Here is a 22,526-nt window from a genome sequence, read left to right on the forward strand (position 1 = left end):
CTAGCTAACTAAGATCATGACATTCAGTAATCTAAGCATAACTATCGCAATTCAAGACACTTAATTAACTAAAAGTGCAGAAAAGTAACACTATAAGAAATACTAAGTTCTTAAGTTGCTAGTTTCTCCAAAGATCTTTATTCCAAGTTCCTATCCACACACATCTTCATTGCATTGTCCTCCAGCCTTTGCTAATCCATCTTTCCTTTATCTTTATCTGCAGTATAAGGAAAAGAAGTATCTATAAGCTTGGGAGCTTAGTAAGAAACCATCTACCTCACAAAACATGCATACGATGCAATTTATGCTTTTAAAACATGCTATTTGAAATATATACTAAACATGTTAGAGCATGGCATGGCATGTTATCATGCAAAACATAGAATCAAAAGCTGATCATGGCAACATCTTCTAGTATCAACAAGATAAAACTAAACTGATACAATCGCTAACTAAACTAATGCTAAGCTGATATAAATTCTGAATTGTAATCACATAACTAAATTGTGAAGCTTTGAAAAACTATTTATCATAAATAGATGAAAATATTAAACATGCTGCTGATGGGCCCGACAACTGTACTTGCTATGCGCACATTCCCTAACTAGACTCGGGGTTGCAAATCCCAATTCTAGTAGGGTTACTAGGTTATCTAAACCTAGGGACGACTATGGGAGCCCAACCCAAGGACATCTAGTCTAGTACAGTGCCACTGATAAAAGTAAAATATTGGATCATAAGCTAATTAATTTATCTTGCTTTTACTAGGTTATCTGAACCTAGAGCTAGGTTATCTGAACCTAAAAACGACTATGGGAGCCCACCCATTAGACCGTAGTCCCATATAAGCTGGAGCAAGACTAAATATGCTATTTTAAATGCTTCTACTACATTTACTGAGCTATTAAAATGCCTACTGTGGCATTTTACTGAGCTAAACATTTTATCAAACACTTGGTGTGCACTAGAACACACCCTATGTACTGAAAATCTGTATACGACTAAAATAATGCATAAAAACATACGAATAGCTACTTATACTGCAGGTGAGGGGTTTCTTACATCCTGCGCTAGATTTCCTTATGATCTGATCGCTAGATTTTCCGAAAAGACGATCTTCTCGACGATCCTCCTACGTCTACGTGTTCTTCTCACGGAGGAAAGCGTCCTCGTACCGGAGTTGTCACCGGAAAGTGCTCCTATAGCCCTTGGGACGGAACCCTAGCCCCTTTAGCTTGGTGCGCCGAGAGAAGAAGAGAAGGGAGAGGGGGCGGCGTGTAAGGGTTTGAGGAGAGGAAGTTGTGTTAAGAACAATTCCCCACTTAATAATTTTCCTATTTATATTAAGTGGTTTATTCGGCCGACTTAAATATAAATATAATGGTTTCTCTCTTCTTTCAGCACACCCCTGCTGGGGCCTCCTAGTTACTAGAGTTATCTACAAGACCTAGAGTCCCATAGGTCTCGAGTTCAATTCCCGCTTAGGCTATTTTACGTTTCTATTTATTTTTGCTACTTCCGCTACTCTAAAAATTCCATAAAAATATCCTAAAATTCCAGAAAAATAATAGAATATTTCTAAAAGTCTTTTGAGAATTTTCGGGTGTTACAATCCCCCCTACTTTATAAAAAGTTCGTCCTCCAACTTAGAATAACTCTGGGTGCTTCTGTCTCATACTAGCTTCTATCTCCCAAGTTGCCTCTTCTGTTGTGTGATTTTGCCAAATGACTTTTACTAGGGGTACCTCCTTGTTCCGTAATTTCTTAACTGCTCGGTCTATTATCTGAATAGGCCGACTGTCATAGTTGAGGTCTTCGCGGACTTGTACTGACTGGGGCTTAATCACCTGGTTGACATCTGGGATATGCTTCTTCAGCATAGAGACATGAAATACATTATGGATAGCTGACATCTCCTGGGGTAGCTCTAGCTCATATGTTACTTTGCCAACTCTTCTAGTGATAAGGTATGGTCCCACATATCTGGGACTTAATTTGCCCTTCTTCCCAAAACGCATTACTCCCTTCATGGGAGCCACTATGAGAAATACCGTATCCCCAACTGAAAACTCTATGGGTCTGTGCTGTGTATCAGCATAGCTTTTCTGGCAGCTCTGAGCTATCTCTATCCTCTGGCGGATCTGCTGTATATCTGCTGTGGTATCTGCTACTAGATCTGTCTGAAGTTCTAGTTCCTTCTGTTCACCACTTTCATACCAGCAAATTGGCGATCTACACCTCCGCCCGTAGAGAGCCTCGTAGGGTGCCATGCCGATAGTGGCCTGATTGCTGTTGTTGTATGCAAATTTTGCTAAACTCAGATATTTGCACCAACTTCCCTTGAAGTCTAGGGTACATGCTCGGAGCATATCTTTGAGTACCTGATTTACTCGCTCCGTCTGACCATCTGTCTGAGGATGGAAAGCTGTGCTAAATTTTAACTTGGTGCCCAATGCTGACTGTACACACTCCCAGAAGTGTGACGTGAACCTATTGTCTCTGTCTGAGATGATAGTCCGTGGAACTCCATGTAGTCTGATGATCTCCTTGAGATACAACTGAGCTAGCTGCTCCATGGAGTAGGATATCCTGATAGCTAAGAAGTGGGCTGACTTAGTCAATCTGTCGACTATTACCCAGATTGCATCAAAACCATTGGTGGTCCTGGGTAGTCCCACTATAAAATCCATGGAAATATTCTCCCATTTCCATTCTGGGATCTGAATAGGCTGTAAAACTCCTCCTGGTCTCTGGTGTTCTGCCTTGACCCTCTGACAGGTTAGACAGGTACTAACATATCTAGCAATGTCTCTTTTCATCCTTGACCACCAAAAAGGTTTTTTAGGTCTTGGTACATCTTGGTGGAGCCAGGGTGCATCGCATAAGGAGTCCTATGAGCCTCATCTAGAATCTTCCTCCGTAGTTCCTCCTGATCTGGAACACATAATCTGTCACCAAAATATAACACCCCACTATCAGATACTCTGAACTCTCCACTTTCTGATTCTGCTAACCCTTGCTTGATTTTCTGAATTTCAGGGTCATGTCCCTGAGCTGTCTGGATGTCACTAAGCAGGGTAGATGCTAATGTCATAGTAGAGAGTTGCCCAACTATTAATTCGAGACCGAAATATGCAATCTCCTTTTGTAGGGGCGGTGACATAGCTGATAGGGATAATAAGGTAGCACTGGACTTCCTGCTAAACGCGTCTGCCACCTTATTAGCTTTTCCTGGATGGTAGAGTATGTCTATGTCATAGTCTTTGACCAGCTCGAGCCATCTACGCTGTCGCATATTCAGATCCTTCTGAGTGAAGAAGTACTTCAGACTCTGATGATCTGTATACACTCTGCACTGAGCTCCATACAAATAATGTCTCTAAATTTTGAGGGTGAACACAATTGCTGTAAGCTCAAGGTCGTGAGTAGGGTAGTTCCTCTCATAGTCCTTGAGTTGTTTGAAGGCATAGGTGATCACCTTACCTTCTTGCATCAGTACTGCTCCGTGTCCCAATTTAGAGGCATCACTGTAAATATCAAAGCTGTCTGTGTTTTCGGGTAGAGCCAGAATGGGTGCACTGGTCAATCTTCTCTTAAGCTCCATGAAACTATCCTCGCAGTCCTCTGTCTACTGAAATTTTCTATTCTTCCTGGTAAGAGCTGTCAGTGGGGAGGCTATCCTGGAGAAATCCTCTACGAATTTTCTCTAATAACCTGCTAGTCCCAAAAAGCTTCTGATTTCACTGGCGTTCTTAGGCCTTTTCCAGTTGCTCACAGCCTCTATTTTACTAGGGTCTACCATAATACCATCCTTGGAGATGATGTGACCCAGGAAGGCTACCTGATCGAGCCAAAATTCACATTTCGTAAACTTGGCGTATAGCTGATTTTGCTGAAGGATCTGCAGTACTATTTTCAGGTGCTCTGCATGTTCTTCCTGAGTTCCTGAATAGATAAGAATGTCATCGATGAATACAATAACAAATTTGTCTAAGTATTCTCTGAATACTCTGTTCATAAGGTCCATAAAGGTAGCTGGAGCATTTGTCATGCCAAAGTGCATGACTACAAACTCATAATGTCCGTATCTGGTCCTGAAAGTCGTCTTGGGTATATCACCTTCTTTAACTCTAACCTGGTGATATCCTGACCGGAGGTCTATTTTAGAGAACACCACTGCTCCCCTTAGTTGATCAAACAGGTCATCTATTCTGGGAAGATGATACCTGTTCTTAATCGTGACTTGGTTCAGTGTGTTAGAGTGTATACTAAAAGCTTAGCTTTTGGTATAAACATTTATCTAGAAATAAGAATCACATTGGTCAAATGTCTACATTTATGATAAATGTAGTTGTTCAATTAATTTATATTGTAGATAACATGGTGTGTGGTGTCACACACAGAGGATCATGTTATCAGTACCTTATAAATTATAAACAGTAACTCACGACCATAATGGAAAGGAACAAACCATTGGAAGGTCGTAGTGTAATTAGTTATTAGTTTATCTTAACTATATAATTACACTAGTACACTTAGAGTGTATTGAGTAGGACCATTAGAGGTCGTTTCTTTTATACTGACTTTATAAAGAATCAAAGACCTCAGTTATTATGGAAGTGTGTGTTTTTAATCCTAATATAATAACAAGCACATATATTTGATATTTATTTTTTTAATTTATCAATGGGTGAGATTTAGTTCGATGAATCAATAAGCCCGATAAGTTGGGAAATGATATCACTTATAGTGTGTGTTGTTGATTATAGAAGGAAACTGTGTCCTAGAGATACTAGGTTGAGAATGTCCTCAAGAGGAGCTCATAAGGATTGTCATGTTAAATCCTGCAGGTGGACTTAGTCCGACATGACGATAAGGTTGAGTGGTACTACTCTTGGACTAAGATATTAATTAAATGAGTTGTCAGTAACTCGCTTAATTAGTGGACATTTGACATCTTAAACACAGGGAGACTAACACACTCATAATAAGAAGGAGCCCAAAATATAATTTGGGATTGGTGCGGTAGTTCAATAATAGTTCTTTAGTGGAATGAATTATTATTGATGGAATTAAGTTGTGTGTTCGGGGCGAACACGGGAAGCTTAATTTCATCGGGAGACTAAAACCAAATCCTCCTCTCGGTCCCTATTGTAGCCTCTTGTATATAGAGATTTATACTCACCACATACCTACCTTCTTACCCAACCAATAGGGGCCGGCCAAGCTAAGCTTGAAGCTCAAGCTTAGGGCCGGCCAAGCCTAAAGGTTGGCCTTAAGGTGGCCGGCCAATAGCTTGGAGCCCAAGCTTAGGTGGCCAGCCACATCATATTAAAAAGGATTTTTTATTAAAATTATTTCTTATGTGGATATCATAGTTTTAAAAGAGAGTTTAAAAATTAAATCTTTCCTTTTAAAGCTTTCTACAAAAGATTAAGAAAAGATTTGAAATCTTTCCTTATTTGTAGATTGAAAGGAGATTTTATTTTTAAAGAAAAACTTTCCTTTTTAACCATGATAATAATTTAAAAGAGAAGTTTAAAAATTAAATATTCTCTTTTATTAGTTTCTACAAAAGATTAAGAAAAGATTTGATATCTTTCCTTATTTGTAGATTGAAAAGAGATTTTAATGTTTAGAGATAACTTTCCTTTTGGAAATTATCCACATGTTTAAAAGAAGAATTTTAATTTATAAAATTTCCTTTTTATTAACCAATCATGAAGGGATAAAAATTATTGGAGAAATTTTTATAAATTTCTAGAAACAAATTAGGAAGTTTTAATTCTTGTGTGAATTAAATTTTCCTTGTTTTGGGGAATTAGAAGTGGCCGGCCATTATTATTAAAAGAAGAAAATTGTTTTTTAATTAAAATAATTTTTCTTTTTTATGACAAAAGAATTAAGGAATTTTTTATTAAAATTTCCTTATTTGTCAAGACCAAGGATTATAAAAGAGGGGGTAGAAGTGCCTTCACGGGTGATCAACTCTATTATTCTTCTCCTCTCTTTTCCTCCTTGGTGGCCGGCCCTAGCTTCTTCCTCTTCTCTTCTTCTTATGGCCGGCGGCAACCTCTCTTGGAGCTCTTGATGGTGGCTGGTTCTAGCTAGGAGAAGAAGGAGAGAAAGGTGGTTTTGTTTCTTGCATCCCTTGGAGCTTGGTGGTGGTGGCCGGACCTCTACTTCTCTTGGAGAATTGTGGTGGCCGAAATTTGCAAGGAAGAAGAAGGTGCTTGGTGGTTCTCATCTCGGAAGATCGTTGCCCACACAACGTCCGAGGTTAGAAGAGGAATACGGTAGAAGATCAAGAGGTCTTTTTAGAAGGTATAACTAGTAATTTTTCCTTTCCGCATCATGCTAGTTATTTATGGAAATAATACCAAATACAAGAGGCTTACGATTCTAGTATTTCGAATATATTTTTCGAAGTTGTGTTCTTTTATTTTTCTTTTCCTTGTGATTTGATTGTTCTTTTTGGTTGACCTAAAGTTATTTTAGGAAATTAAATATTAGCTTTCCATAAAAAGTTTTGTCTAGTCGGTGGTGGTTGTTTCCATATCCAAGAAGGCCATGTGCCTCGCCACGTCAGTACTGGGAACCAATTATGGAAATTAATATTTAATGGAATTAATAACTTAGGTGATTTGGATCAAACGTGTTAAGTTCCGCAGGAGATCCAAGTCTAAACCTTAAAGAACAAATAGATTAAGTTTTGGATCAAACGTGTTAAGTTCCGCAGGCGATCCAAAATTTAATTTAAAAGAACACATGGTAGCTAGGAAAAGGTTCAGACCTTTGTACAAAATTTTTGTACAGTGGAACCTCTAGGTTTTCCGAGTAGCAACCAACACAGTGCTCTGTAATCTATGCACAGACGCATGCTCCCATCCTTCTTCTTCACGAACAATACAGGTGCTCCCCATGGTGAGTGACTAGACCGTATGAAGCCCTTATCGAGCAGCTCCTGTAGTTGTTCCTGAAGTTTCTTTAGTTCTACTGGAGCCATGCGGTAGGATGCTTTGGAGATGGGATTTGTACCGGGAATGAGTTCTATCTTGAATTCAATCTCCCTGTCTGGTGCTAGGCCTGGTAACTCTTCAGGGAAAACTGCTGGGTAATCACGTATGACTCGGACCTCCTCTAGCTTCTGGTCCTTGTTCGGTCTGGTACTGACTACATGTGCTAGGAATCCCGTACATCCTGAATCCAGTAGTTTCTGTGCTTTCAGAGCCGAGAGAAACTTCTTGGCTCTTCTCTTTGGCTCTCTGCTGTACTCAAACTGCACTCTTGCTTTGGAATATAACTTTCTGTTTACGACACTCTATGGAGGCACCGTACTTGATCAGAAAGTCCATTCCCATGATGACATCGTAGTCAGCCATATCTAGCACTATCAGATCACTAAAAAGCTCTCTGTCTGCTATAATAACTGGCACTACTCTAAGCCAGTGCGTAGATGCCATGATTTCTCCTGAAGGTAGTGTCGTTAAAAACTAACCACTAAATACCTCTGGGGGTACTGCTAACTTTTCGGTGAATGCCTTGGATATATAAGAATGGGTTGCCCCAGTATCGAATAAGACAGTTGCACTTTGCTGTAAAATACTAATCTGACCTGTAACAACTGTCGAGGCATTCGCTACGTCCTCTCTGGTGAGTGAGTAGATCCTCGCATTCGTCATGGCTGAGGGGGCTTCTAGTCTGCCTTGACTGATGTGTGGACCATCTATAGCAGCCTGCATCTGATGTAACTGGGCTGGTTTGTCTCCTTAATGAATTAGCTGTGGTGGAGGAAGACTGGTCTTGTTCGGGCATTGCTTAGCCATATGCCCTTCTTGACCACATTCAAAGCATCCTCGCGTGCCCTTGCGACAAACTCCTGGGTGAAATTTTCCACAAGTGGAACACTTGGCATAGCTGGGCTGTTTACTAGCTGGTCCTCCTTTTGGGTAACTCCCTAGTTTGCGTTTGTTGCTGGAGTTCCCTTTCCAGTTAGAGCCGTGGGAGCTGTGGCCCTGGTGTTTCTGAGCACCTGAGCCTCCTTAGCCTTTGGACTCTGAGAAGGCTTGCTTCTGCTGCTTGATGCTGTTTTGATAATGCTCGATGGTCAGAGCACTACTTACTAGTTCTTCAGTAGTTTGCGGCCTATGAACGCCGCTGGCCACATTCATTGCTATTTCCGGCCTTAACATTTTAAGCATCAACCGGACCTGTTCTCTTTCAGTGCTGACTAATTAGGGGCATAGATGAGCCAATCTGTTGAATTTCTTCACGGCCTCCTCAACTGAAAGGTTGCCCTGACGAAATTCAGTGAACTCATCATAGTGGCGGTTTGTGACCCGCATGTGAAAGAACTCTTCAAAGAATTCTTTCTCGAAGTCGGCCCACATCATCTGGTTCACTGGGCGCTTCGCTTTAATTCTCTCCCACCACATGCGTGCGTCTCCTGCCAGGAAGAAGGAGGCACATTTCACCTTCTCGTGTTCTGGCCAGTCCAGAAGCTCCATCGTACTCTCCAGTGTTTTAAACCAGGCTTGAGCATCCCATGGTTCACTGGTGCCTGAGAAGTTCTCTGGCTTAATTTTCTGCCACTGGATCAGATAAGCTTCCCTCCTTGCCCCTACTGCTGGGGCTACTGGTGCTGTAGGTTGGACTGGTGGAACCGCTATAACTGCTGGGGTTGTCATGTTAGGTTCCGGAGTGACAGTGGGAGTGTTCTGCTGACTAGCCCTTAAGGTGGCTATCTCCTGTTGCTGTTCGGCTAACTGCTTCTGTAACTACTGCTGTAAGGTCTGGAGGAGGCACTGAGCTGCCTGCCTTATGCTGGGGGCTCAGTAGTTGACGTCTTTCTAGCTGGGCATCCTCGTACCATTTTCTAAAGAAATAGAGGACATACATAACTAATAGGATCATATTGCATAACTATTGTTATCATGTTTGGTACTATCATACATATATAAGCATGCTTTAGTTATCTAGGAACATGAAAACAAACAAAACATAAATAAAGTGAGAGACGTTCTTACTTGGAAGCTGCAAGTTAAATGCTGATGTGTGTGTGAGGAAGTATGGAACTTGCTCTGATACCACTCTGTAACGCCCCGCCTCCTACTAACTAAGCTGTAAGGCCGGGGGTTACATTATGCTGTTGCTAAACTATTCTTAATGTGCGGAAAGCTGATCTAATTTAAAATTTTGCTAACTAATACAATTTCTTCTGCTAATTGTTGTTAGGTCTGAAATTCATGTTTAAACTACATCTTGAATGATGTTCCTATGCTAAAGGAGGTAATCTAGTCTTCACATATGATCAAGGCTGAAATAAGGGATCTCCAGCTGTTATCAGGCCTCCCAATCGATCGTTGGATCGATTGGAGTGGTCTGATCGATCCACTGATCGATTCAGCTTGCTACCGTGCACGGGGTAAATTCTGGATCGATTGGCTGATCGATCCAAACTTGCCAATCGATCCAGTGATCGATTCCAAAGCTCTCTGTTCGCGAGAGCTAATTCCCCGATCGATCGGTTGATCGATCCATTAACTCTTTGTTTGCGACGGAATGCTACCGGATTGATCGGCTGATCGATCCAGGAGCTTACTGTTCGCGGAACAAACTGCCCAATCGATCAACTGATCGATTGAGGAGCCTCCAATCGATCGGTTGATCGATTGGGGTTTCTGATTTCGTATCAGAAGTCTGATTTCAGCACTGTTTCGTGCTCAAATCACATATATCAACTCTATAAACAAAACAAAGCTACTAGACCTATCATTACTCATGGCTAGCTAACTAAGATCATGACATTCAGTAATCTAAGCATAACTATCGCAATTCAAGACACTTAATTAACTAAAAGTGCAGAAAAGTAACACTACAAGAAATACTAAGTTCTTAAGTTGCTAGTTTCTCCAAAGATCTTTATTCCAAGTTCCTATCCATACACATCTTCATTGCATTGTCCTCCAGCCTCCGCTAATCCATCTTTCCTTTACCTTTATCTGCAGTATAAGGAAAAGAAGTATCTGTAAGCTTGGGAGCTTAGTAAGAAACTATCTACCTCACAAAACATGCATACGATGCAATTTATGCTTTTAAAACATGCTATTTGAAATATATACTGAACATGTTAGATCATGGCATGACATGTTATCATACAAAACATAGAATCAAAAGCTGATCATGGCAACATCTTCTAGTATCATCAAGATAGAACTAAACTGATACAATCTCTAACTAAACTAATGCTAAGCTGATATAAATTCTGAATTGTAATCACATAACTAAATTGTGAAGCTTTGAAAAACTATTTATCATAAATAGATGAAAATACTAAACATGTTGCTGATGGACCCGACAACTGTACTTGCTATACGGCATTTCCTAACTAGACTCGGGGTTGCAAATCCCAATTCTAGTAGGGTTACTAGGTTATCTAAACCTAGGGACGACTGTGGGAGTCCAACCCAAGGACATCTAGTCCAGTACAGTGCCACTGATAAAAGTATAATACTGGATCATGAGCTAATTAATTTATCTTGCTTTTACTAGGTTATCTGAACCTAGAGGCGATTATGGGAGCCCACCCATTGGACCGTAGTCCCATATAAGCTGGAGCAAGACTAAATATGCTATTTTAAATGCTTCTACTGTATTTACTGAGCTATTAAAATGCCTACTGTGGCATTTTACTGAGCTAAACATTTTATCAAACACTTGGTGTGCACTAGAACACACCCTATGTACTGAAAATCTGTATACGACTAAACTAATGCATAAAAACATACGAATAGCTACTTATACTGCAGGTGAGGGGTTTCTTACATCCTGCGCTAGATTTCCTTACGATTTGATCGCTAGATTTTCCGGAAAGACGATCTTCTCGAAGATCCTCCTACGTCTACGTGTTCTTCTCACGGAGGAAAGCGTCCTCGTACCGGAGTTGTCGCCGGAAAGTGCTCCTATAGCCCTTGGGACAGAACCCTAGCCCCTTTGGCTTGGTGCGCCGAGAGAAGAAGAGAAGGGAGAGGGGGTGGCGTGTAAGGGTTTGAGGAGAGGAAGTTGCGTTAAGAACAATTCCCCACTTAATAATTTTCCTATTTATATTAAGTGGTTTATTCGGCCGACTTAAATATAAATATAATGGTTTCTCTCTTCTTTCAGCACACCATTGCTGGGGCCTCCTGGTTACTAGAGTTATCTACAAGACGTAGAGTCCCATAGGTCTCGGGTTTAATTCCCGCTTAGGCTATTTTACGTTTCTATTTATTTTTGCTACTTCCGCTACTCTAAAAATTCCATAAAAATATCCTATAATTCCAAAAAAATAATAGAATATTTCTAAAAGTCTTTTGAGAATTTTCGGGCATTACAGTTATGATTTAGCACTACATTTCATCCTCAAACTGACGGGCAAATTGTAACGCCCGCCCTCCCTGCTACTCAAAGGGACGGGGCTACTTACTTACTTAACTATTCCAGGATACATACATATTCAAAATTTATTTTGTATAACATAAAGCAGCGAAATTGTCATAGAGTTATACTGGAATGTAACATAAATACAATGGTTCTTGTCAAACATAACAAAACATTATAGCAGGTCTTATTTGTCTCAGCCGAGCCACTGCCACACACACTTCCTTGCCTCTCCTACAGCTCCCTTAGGTCATCCATCCCTTGCCTTTATCTGTGGTACAAGGAAGTAAGCTATGAGCACACGAGCTCAGTAAGATTCTTTCCTACTCACAAAATCCGTATCTCAAGCATAATCATACAAGCATATCATCAATGAAAACATAATCATCAATATGTGAGCATAGTTTCTTATTATAACATATCCTTATGAATCATGTTTCTAACATATCATAAACAAAGGAATCATATGAGGTGAATCATGAGAAGCATAACATATCATCAGATTTCATAGAACATAGGAAGAAACGTATCATATATAAATGGGTGCATGATGCAAAATGTCCTTTTAAAACATATGCCATGTCGAGTGCAAGATGTCTTTATACATATCTTTTAATACTTGAACATAATATCATCATCATGAGGGCCCGACTTGTACCACATACATACATAAATGCGCGCAATCCCTAGGACAGGGTAGCTAGCCCCGAACCTACTAGGGATCTAGACCCGTTCACAGTCCGTCGGTCTAGGGGCGTACTAAGGATCCCATCCCTTTTTACTAGACCCGTTCATAGTCCGTTGGTCAAGGGGTGCTTATGGAGCCCACCCTTGGTACAAGTCATACAAAGTAAAGTACATGTCATGCATATCATATAATTGTCATATCATATCATCATAAATGTCATGCTCTTGTCTTAACATGAAGAGTGCTCTTAATCCCAACTTAAGGGAAGCAACTCTTTGCCATTTTCTTATCATATCATAAGGCATACATTCTTGGCACATGGCCATCATATAAAACCATTATCATGCTTGGTTCATAAGCTTACATAGATGAGCATGCAACATATTGGCAACATACATGCTTGAGTACATAGTCATCATAAGAATCATATCATGCATAATTCATAACATACATAATCAACATGTTACTGATCTTATCATAAAACATGCATACTTAAACATAAAACATATCATAAGGGTCATCATCATACATAATTCATGAGTATCCTTAATTAAGTACATGAATTATCGTAGGCAACCATAATCATACATGGAAAAACATATACTAGCATCTCTTAGTTCATATTCTAGTATGTGAGACACCTAGTAAGGTCATGATTGGGTCTCTAACCCTAGTTATATATGGTGGGCGAGAGTCACCATGCTAAGTTTAAGTTACAACTACATATAAGCATGTGAACTTTAAATCAAATTCATGTCATAAGATAATAAGAATGTCATGAGCATAGGTAGTAGGTTCTAAGCTTCTTAACCCCTTTTAACTTAGTTGTGGCCGAACCCCTAAGAGTATTAAGTTCTACATAAGTATAAAATAGCAACTACCTTCATATCATATCACAAGGAAAATTCATGGCTTGCTAAGTTTAAGTTTAAACTTTCTTGAATCCTAGGTTATATTCATGGCCGAGAGTTCATAACAAAAGAATACTCCTAAGCAACATACAACATGACTACTTAGCAAATTTCATAACATATCATAAGAAGTCTATGAACATACTAAATTAGGTTTTGAGTTTCATGAACCCTAACACCTTATCATAGCCGAAACATCATATAACAAGGAGTAAACTTCTAAGAAACATATGAACACAAATACTTAGCCAAATTGATAACATATCATAAGGAAGTCCATGAGCATGCTAGATTAGGTTTTGAGCTTTATGAAACCCTAAAATCTTATCATGGCCGAAACTTCATAAGTCAAGAATATAAACTTCTAAACAACATGTAACATGAACACCTAGCTAATTCCATCATATATCATAAAGAAGTCTATGAGCATACTTGATTAGGTTTGGAGCTTCATAAACCCTAAGGACTCATCATGGCCGAAACTTCATCAAGTAGGATATGAACTTCTAAGCAACATATAAGTATAAGTTTCTATCACATTTTATAACATATCATAAAGAAGCCTATGAGCATACTAACTTAGGTTTTGAGCTTCATGAACCCTAAAAAGTTATCATGGCCGAAACATCATGCAACAAGAAGTAGACTTCTAAGCAACCTTTTAACATGAATACCTAGCCAATTTGTTAACATATCACAAGGAAGCCTATGAACATACTAAATTAAGTTTGGAGCTTTATGAAACCCTAAATCTCTATCATGGCCGAAACTTCATAAACTAATAAGTAAACTTATGAGCAATATGTAAACATAAATCTCTTAGTTAATTTCATAACATATCACATGGAGGTCTATGAGCATACTAATTTAGGTTTTGAGTTTCATGAACCCTAATATTTCCATCATGGCCGAAACTTTCTCAAGCAAGAACATAACTTCTAAACAACATATGAACATGAATCTCTAGCTAATTTCATAACACATCATAAATAAATCCATGAGCATGTTAGATTAGGTTTTAAGCCTAATGAACTCTAAATCTTCATCATGGCCGAAACTTTCTCAAGCAAGAACATAACTTCTAAACAACATATGAACATGAATCTCTAGCCAATTTCATAACACATCATAAATAAATCCATGAGCATGTTAGATTAAGTTTTAAGCCTCATGAACTCTAAATCTTCATCATGGCCGAAACTTATAAAAAGGAAAAGAAGGTCAATAAACATCTTAATAAGAAGATCAAGCTTAACATCACACACATAATTTCTTTTCTAACTAAATTCCTACTAAGATTCATGAGCATGGTTTCTTCTCTTCTTTTTATTTTTATTTCCAAGAGTTCTAATCTTTCGAAAACACCGTAAGCAACTTGTACCACAGGTGAGGGAATACTTACTTCTTTATTTGCTTAAGGAAAAGGGATCTTGCTTGTGGAGCCTTCCTAGAGAGGAGTCTTCTTTGTTTTTGGATTTCGGCAAGGAGAGGTGGGGGAGGGTTCTTGGTCACGGTGAGGAGAAGGAGGGGTGAGGAAGAGGAGAAAATGAGTTTTCCTCTTAAATTTCCCTTTTATTCATCATGAGGGAAGGAAGGGAAAATGTATTTTTCCTTCTCCTTTCTTTTATTTCTCCTTAATGAAAAGAGGAAGCAAGAATCCTCTTTTCTTTTGAGAGGTAGAAGGCAACTCTAACTTCTCTTTCTCAATGAAAAAACTCTTCTCTTACTCTTAACTATATTGTTACTTCTCTCTTAAATAATAACTTCTCTTGGTCTATTGGTTAACACATGCATATATCTAGTAAGAGATCCAAGGTTCAAGCCTTGGTCATCTCTCTTTTTGGTTCTATTTTATTTTTATTATTTTTGCAATTTTCTACATACGGCCTATTTTTTTTTTATTCATGATAAAAATATCTAAAATCTTGCTAAGTACTCTATGGGTGTTACACAAATAGAATGGGTGAACCAAGTTTTGGAGGATATGCTACGGGCTTGTGCCTTAGATTTCAAGGGCAGTTGGTGTCGATACTTGTCCTTAGCAGAGTTTGCATACAATAATAGCTATCATGCTACTATCAGAATGACGCCCTATGAGGCTCTGTATGGGAGGAGATGTAGATATCCTATTTGTTGGTATGAAGGTGGTGAAAAGAAAGAAATGGGACTCCAGACATATCTCATCGAAGACACCACCCAAGCTATTCAGAACATTCGCCAGAAAATAGAAACTGCTCAGAGCCGGCAGAAAAGCTATGCGGATGTCTACCGTAGACCGCTAGAATTTGAGGTTGGGGACTTAGTGTTCATCAAAGTAGCTCCTATGAAAGGAGTGATGCGGTTTGGGAAGAAAGGAAAGTTGAGTCCGCGATATGTGGGGCCATACTTGATCACCAAAAGAGTTGGCTGTTAGGATGTATACTAAAAGCCTAGCTTTTGGTATAAACATTTATCTAGAAATAAGAATCACATTGGTCAAATGTCTACATTTATGATAAATGTAGTTGTTCAATTAATTTATATTGTAGATAACATGGTGTGTGGTGTCACACACAGAGGATCATGTTATCAGCACCTTATAAATTATAAACAGTTGCTCACGACTAAGATGGAAAGGAACAAACCATTGGAATAGTCGTAGTATAATTAGGTATTAGTTTATCTTGACTAATAAATTACACTAGTACACTCTAAGTGTATTGAGTTGGACCATTTTAGGTAAATTCTTTTTATACTGACTTGATAAAAGAACTAGACCTTAGTTATTATGGAAGTGTGTGCTCTTAATCCTAATATAATAACAAGCACATATATTTGATATTTATTTCTTTAATTTATCAATGGGTGAGATTTAGTTCGATAAATCAATAAGCCCGATAAGTTGGGAAATGATATCACTTATAGTGTGTGTTGTTGATTATAGAAGGAAACTGTGTCCTAGTGATCTAGGTTGAGAATAACCCCAAGAGGAGCTCATAAGGATTGTCATGTTAAACCTTGCAGGTAGACTTAGTCCGACATGACGATAAGGTTGAGTGGTACTACTCTTGGACTAAGATATTAATTAAGTGAGTTGTCAGTAACTCATTTAATTAGTGGACATTCATTATCTTAAACACAGGGAGACTAACACACTCAAAATAAGAAGGAGCCCAAAATGTAATTTGGGATTGGTGCGGTAGTTCAATAATAGTTCTTTAGTGGAATGAATTATTATTGATGAAATTAAGTTATGTGTTCGGGGCGAACACGGGATGCTTAATTTCATCAGGAGACCAAAACCAATTCCTCCTCTCAGTCCCTATCGTAGCCTCTTGTATATAGAGATTTATACTCACCATATACCCACCTTCTTACCCATCCTAATGGGGCTGGCCATGACAAAGTGGATGAGCCAAGTTGGTGGCCGACCAAAGCTTGGGTCCCATGCTTAGGTGGCCAGCCACTAGAATATTAAAAAGGATTTTTATTAAAATTATTTCTTATGTGGATATCATGGTTTTAAAAAAGAGTTTAAAATTTAAATCTTTCCTTTTATAGCTTTCTACAAAAGATTAAGAAAAGATTTGAAATCTTTCCTTATTTGTAGATTGAAAGGATATTTTAATTTTGAGAAAACTTTCCTTTTTAACCATGATCATAATTTAAAAGAGAGTTTTAAAAATTAAATATTCTCTTTTATTAGTTTCTACAAAAGATTAAGAAAAGATTTGATATCTTTCCTTATTTGTAGATTGAAAAGAGATTTTAATTTTTAGAGATAACTTTCCTTTTTGGAAATTATCCACTTGTTTAAAAGAAAGATTTTAATTTATAAAATTTTCTTTTTATAACCCACCATGAAGGAAAAAATTATTGGAGAATTTTTTTATAAATTTCCGGAAACAAATTAGGAAGTTTTAATTTTTGTTTTAATTAAAACGCTCCTTGTTTTGGGGAAATAAGTGGTCGGTCATGTAATAATGAAAAGAAAAATTGTTTTTAATTAAATAAATTTTTCCTTTTCATGGCAAAAGAATTAAGGAAATTTTTAATTAAATTTCCTTATTTGCCAAGACCAAGGAATATAAAAGAGAAGGTAGAGGTGCCTTCATGATACACGACTCAATTATTTTTCTTCCTCTCTTTTCTTCCTTGGTGGTGGCCGACCCTATTATTTTTCCTTCTTCCTTTTCTTTCTTCTTCATTGGCCGGACCTTGTAATCTCATGGAGCTTGAAGATGGCCGGATTTTAGCATGGAGAAGAAGGAGAGAAAGGAAGTATCCCTTGGAGCTTGGTGGTGGTGACCGAACCACATCTATTCATGGAATATTTGTGGTGGCCGAATCATGCTTGGAGAAGAAGGTGGCTTAGGTGGATTCTCATCCCGGTAGATCATTGCCCATACAACGTCCGGGATAAGAAGAGGAATACGGTAGAAGATCAAGAGGTCGTTGCATACAAAGGAAGGTATAATTAATTAGTAATTAATTTTCGCATCATACTAGTTGTATTTCTTTTGTATGAATTCCAAACACAAGAGGCATTAGATTCTAGATTTTCGGATTTGTTTCGAAGATGTGTTTCTTTTTGTTTTGTTTTTCGAATTTATGATTCGATTGTTCTTTTTGGTTAACCTAGAGTTATTTAAGGAAATTAAATATTAGCTTTCCTTAAAAGGCTTTGTCTAGGCGGTGGTGGTTGCTCCCATATCCAAGAAGACCATGTGCCTCGCCATGCAGTCCTGGAAGCCAATTTTGGAAATTAATATTTAATGGAATTAATAACATAGGTGGATTTGAATCAATAGTGTTAAGTTCCGCTTGCGATTCAAATCTAAACTATTAAGAACAGATAAGTTAAATTTGGAATCAATGATGTTAAGTTCCGTCTGCGATTCCTAATTTAACTTCTAAAGAACACAATAGGTTATTTAAGGAAAGGTTCGACAGTTGTACAAAAAATTTTTGTACAGTGGAACCGGTACGTTTTCCTAGGACTAACCAACATTGGCAGGGTAGCTTATGAGCTGGAACTACCTCAAGAAATGTCAGCTATCCATAATGTATTTCATGTTTCAATGCTGAAGAAGCATGTTCCCGATGCAAATCATGTGATTGAGCCACAGACGGTATAAGTTCAAGAGGATCTCAGTTATGAAAGTCGACCTATTCAGATAATAGATCGAGAAGTTAAAAAACTGAGGAACAAAGAGATACTATTAGTAAAAGTACTGTGGCAAAGTCAACAGAATGAAGAGGCAACCTGGGAGCGTGAGGACGAGATGAGACAGAAGTATCCACAACTGTTCTAGTTCGAGGATGAACTTTTTATAAGGTATGGGGGATTGTAACACCCATAAATTTTCTCTATTCAAAAAGGCAAAAAGAACTAGAAGAAGAGAAAAAGAAATAAAAAATAGATTTTAAAATGGCCTTAGGCAGGATTGAACCCAAGACCTCTTATATATGATTGGTTAGAGTTTCCATTAGGGTGGTGGTAAAGCATCACACTAGTAATAGGAAACAATTCCTTATAAGCAGATTTTGGGATAAGAGATGCTTCAACTTCCATTTAATATAAAAGTTGAGGGAGGAGATCAAAACCTAAATCTCTTCATTTTCCCTTCTCCCATAACTAACCGAAACTCCTTCCCTCTTCTTCTCTTGTAGTTTTGGCCAAGAACTCTAGGGTTCCAAGGTTTTAGGTTCTTCAAGAAGAGAATCTAGAGGGGAGTTTTCATTAGGATTTGTACGTACGAGGTGGGTGGTTTGAAGATCAAGGCATACAAAAGAGAGTGTTGCTTTTCTTACACCCTATAAGAGTAAGATCGAGCGAAAGGATGTAAGTACTCCTCACTTGCAGTATAAGTTATTTTGATTATGTATGAAGGAACCTATTTGTGGTAGGTTTGTATGGTTGTATGCATGATTAAGAAATTTCATGTTAAAGTGCATGTTAAGATATAATGCATGATATATAAAGATGTCCCTCTAAGTTTTGGGATTAAGAACATGTGAGTACTTTGATTTCCTTCCCATTAAGTTTCTGGGACTAAGAAGCATAATCAAGTGCCCTAAGATGCTTCCCCATATGTGTGGGGGATTAAGTGCACATAAGGTGTTTGTCGAAATGACAACAAGTGCAATTAGAAGAAAGTATTGAGTAGAAGAAAGTATTTTACTTTAAAATGGCATGTACTGGACACCAGGTCCATGGGATGGGCTCCTAGATTGCCCCTAGGCATAAGTTCGCCTAGTAGTACTTTAATAGGTTCGGGATTAGCTACCTCGGATTTTATTAAGGATGCGCGCAATTGGTACATTACCGGGCCCAAGAAAGATGATTATTATATTCACTAATATGTATGATAAAGTTTTTAAAGTGCATTAGTTTGTTGAAGTGAAACCATCATTAAGTGGAGAACTTGAGTTATAAAGTGTAGTGTTGGTGAACTCTATGATATGCAAGGATTTCTATTTTCATTACATTACTAACAAGGTATAAGTTGGTGTTTAACATTTTAAAGACTGTTTAAAAATACATATCATGTGCATATTTATAAAGCATATGTTTTAGCGTGAACTATACTCAAGTGCATGTTTGTTGTTCTCTTCCCAAGCAGTTTTATAATAAAAAGGCATGTTCTCTTTAATGCGTAGTTTTGTGAGTAGATGGTGCTTACTAAGCCTTTGCTTATAGTTTGCATTTCCTTATACTGTAGATAAAGGTAAAGGAAAGCTCGAGTAGGAAAGGGCAGCAGGAGCAATGTTTGATGGTATGGGTGACGTAACAATGGGAAGCGATCCTGGAAGTTGATAGTGTCTGACTATGTTAGATTTTGGTGCTAATGGACATATGTTCTTATCTCCGCTTAGTATAAAAGTACTATTAAGAATGGTGTACAATAAATTTACAGTTTGGTAGTAGTTGAAGTGTCAAATATTCTCCCTAAGGTTGTGGGATAAAATGATAAGTCAAGAAGGAGTACAAAGGGGGAGAACCACTCCTTTTTGGGTGTAGGGCGTGACCCCCACACAGCCGTGACACGGCTGTGCGGAGTCACATGGCCCCAACCCTCTCCCTCTCAGCCAGGGTTGCACGGCCGTGTGTCACACATGGCCATGCTGTAACACCCATAAAGTCTCAAGTAATTTTATATAATTTTTTACATGATTAGAATGAGCTTTATGTGGACTCTTTCAAAAAAAAAAAATTAATAAGAGAAAATAGAACCAAAAAGAAGCATGGCCAAGGTTCAAACCTTGAACCTTTTAGTAAGTGACAAAGCTTTATGTGGTATGGGAGAACCATTAGCTCATGAGGGAATGTTGTTAGGAAGGAAAGGGAAATTGTAGTTAAGGGTAGGGAGAGTGAAGGGACACCTTTATCCCTTCACTTAGAAGGAAAAGTTTATCTTTCCTTTCTCCTTTCACTTAGAATGAAAAGTTCATTTTCCTTTCTCCCTTCATTTAGGGAAAATAAAGTAAGGGAATGAAAAGGTGGTTTTCCCTTTCTCCCTTCATTTAGAATAAATAGAAGTAAGAGAAAGAAAAGTTATTCTTTTTCTTCTTCCTCCTTCTTCCTCCCTCCACCGAAACCCTAAGCCTCTTCTCTCCCATTACCGAATTCAAGCTAAAGGTTTCTTCCTAGGAAAACTTCACAAAGAGAAGTCCTTAAAACAGACTTCTTCTTACAAGTAAAATAAGGAAAAGAGAGTTCTAGAAGCAAAAAGTCTTCTTCTTCTTCTCCACCAAAAGGTATTTTCTTAGTAAACCAAGCAAGAGGATGTAAGTATTCCCCTCACCTGCAGTACAAGTAGTTTTCTTTGTTGTTGTTTTATTTTTATGTTGCTTAAAAACCTAGGAACATACTCTTGAAGTTTCGGCCAAGAAGAAATAAAAGGCTTAAGGAAGTTTAAACTCTAATTAGACTTGCTTATATTTTCTCTTGATACCTAATATGTTATGGTTGATGTTGCTTAAAAACCTAGGATCATGCCCATGAAGTTTCACCCAAGAAGAAATAAAAGGCTTAAGGAAGTTTAAACTCCAATTAGACTTGCTTATGTTTTATCTCATGATACCTAATATGTTATGTGATGTTATTAAGATGCTATTCATGGTTGATGTTGCTTAAAAAACCTAGGATCATGCCCATGAAGTTTCGGCCAAGAAGAAATAAAAGGCTTAGAGAAGTTTTAACTCCAATTAGACTTGCTTATGTTTTCTCTCATGATACCTAATATGTTATGTGATGTTATTAAGATGCTATTCATGGTTGATGTTGCTTAAAAACCTAGGATCATGCCCATGAAGTTTCGGCCAAGAAGAAATAAAAGGCTTAAGGAAGTTTAAACTCCAATTAGACTTGCTTATGTTTTCTCTCATGATACCTAATATGTTATGTGAGTTTATTAAGATGCTATTCATGGTTGATGTTGCTTAAAAACCTAGGATCATGCTCATGAAGTTTCGGTCAAGAAGAAATAAAAGGCTTAGGGAAGTTTAAACTCCAATTAGACTTGCTTATGCTTTCTCTCATGATACCTAATATGTTATGTGAGTTTATTAAGATGCTATTCATGGTTGATGTTGCTTAAAAACATAGGATCATGCTCATGAAGTTTCGGCCAAGAAGAAATAAAAGGCTTAGGGAAGTTCAAACTCCAATTAGACTTGCTTATATTTTCTCTCATGATACCTAATATGTTATGTGATATTATTATGATGCTATTAATGGTTAATGTTGCTCAAAACCGAGGATTAGGTTTTTATAAGTTTCGGCCAGGACTTGAATTTTGGGTTAGAAACTCATTTATGCTTGCTAAAAGTCTCACTTGCTATGCCATGTATTATGTGATGTTAGTTTAAAGTTTAATGCTTAAAGTTGCTTAAAAGAAACCTAGATTCATGCTTTATAGGTTTTGGCCAAGACTTGAAATTAGGGTTAGAAACTCATTTATGCTTGCTAAAAGTCTCACTTGCTATGCCATGTATTATGTTATATTAGTTTAAAGTTTCATGCTTAAAGTTGCTTAAAAGAAACCTAGATTCATGCTTTATAGGTTTCGGCCAAGACTTGAAATTAGGGTTAGAAACTCATTTATGCTTGCTAAAAGTCTCACTTGCTATGCCATGTATTATGTGATATTAGTTTAAAGTTTCATGCTCAAAGTTGCTTAAAAGAAACCTAGATTCATGCCTTGTAAGTTTCGGCCAAGACATGGAATTAGGGTTTGTAGAAAGTTCAAAACCCCAACTATGCATGATAATGACTCTCTATGATATGCTATGTGATATGTGAACCTAATGTCACCATGTTATGCTTATGCAAGGCTTATGTATGATGAAATTCCTAAGAGTTGCTTCCCTATAAGTTGAGATTAAGAGCACTTTTTATGATATGACAAGTAACATGATATGCTATTTTACCTTTGTATGGCTTGCACCGGACCCTAGCAAGGTCCAGGGGATGGGCTCCTATGTTGCCCATAGGTCGAAGCACGGGCCTAGTTCCCTAGTAGGTT

The sequence above is a fragment of the Zingiber officinale genome, chromosome 4A (genome assembly GCF_018446385.1).
Source record: "Zingiber officinale cultivar Zhangliang chromosome 4A, Zo_v1.1, whole genome shotgun sequence".
Lineage (NCBI taxonomy): Eukaryota > Viridiplantae > Streptophyta > Magnoliopsida > Zingiberales > Zingiberaceae > Zingiber > Zingiber officinale.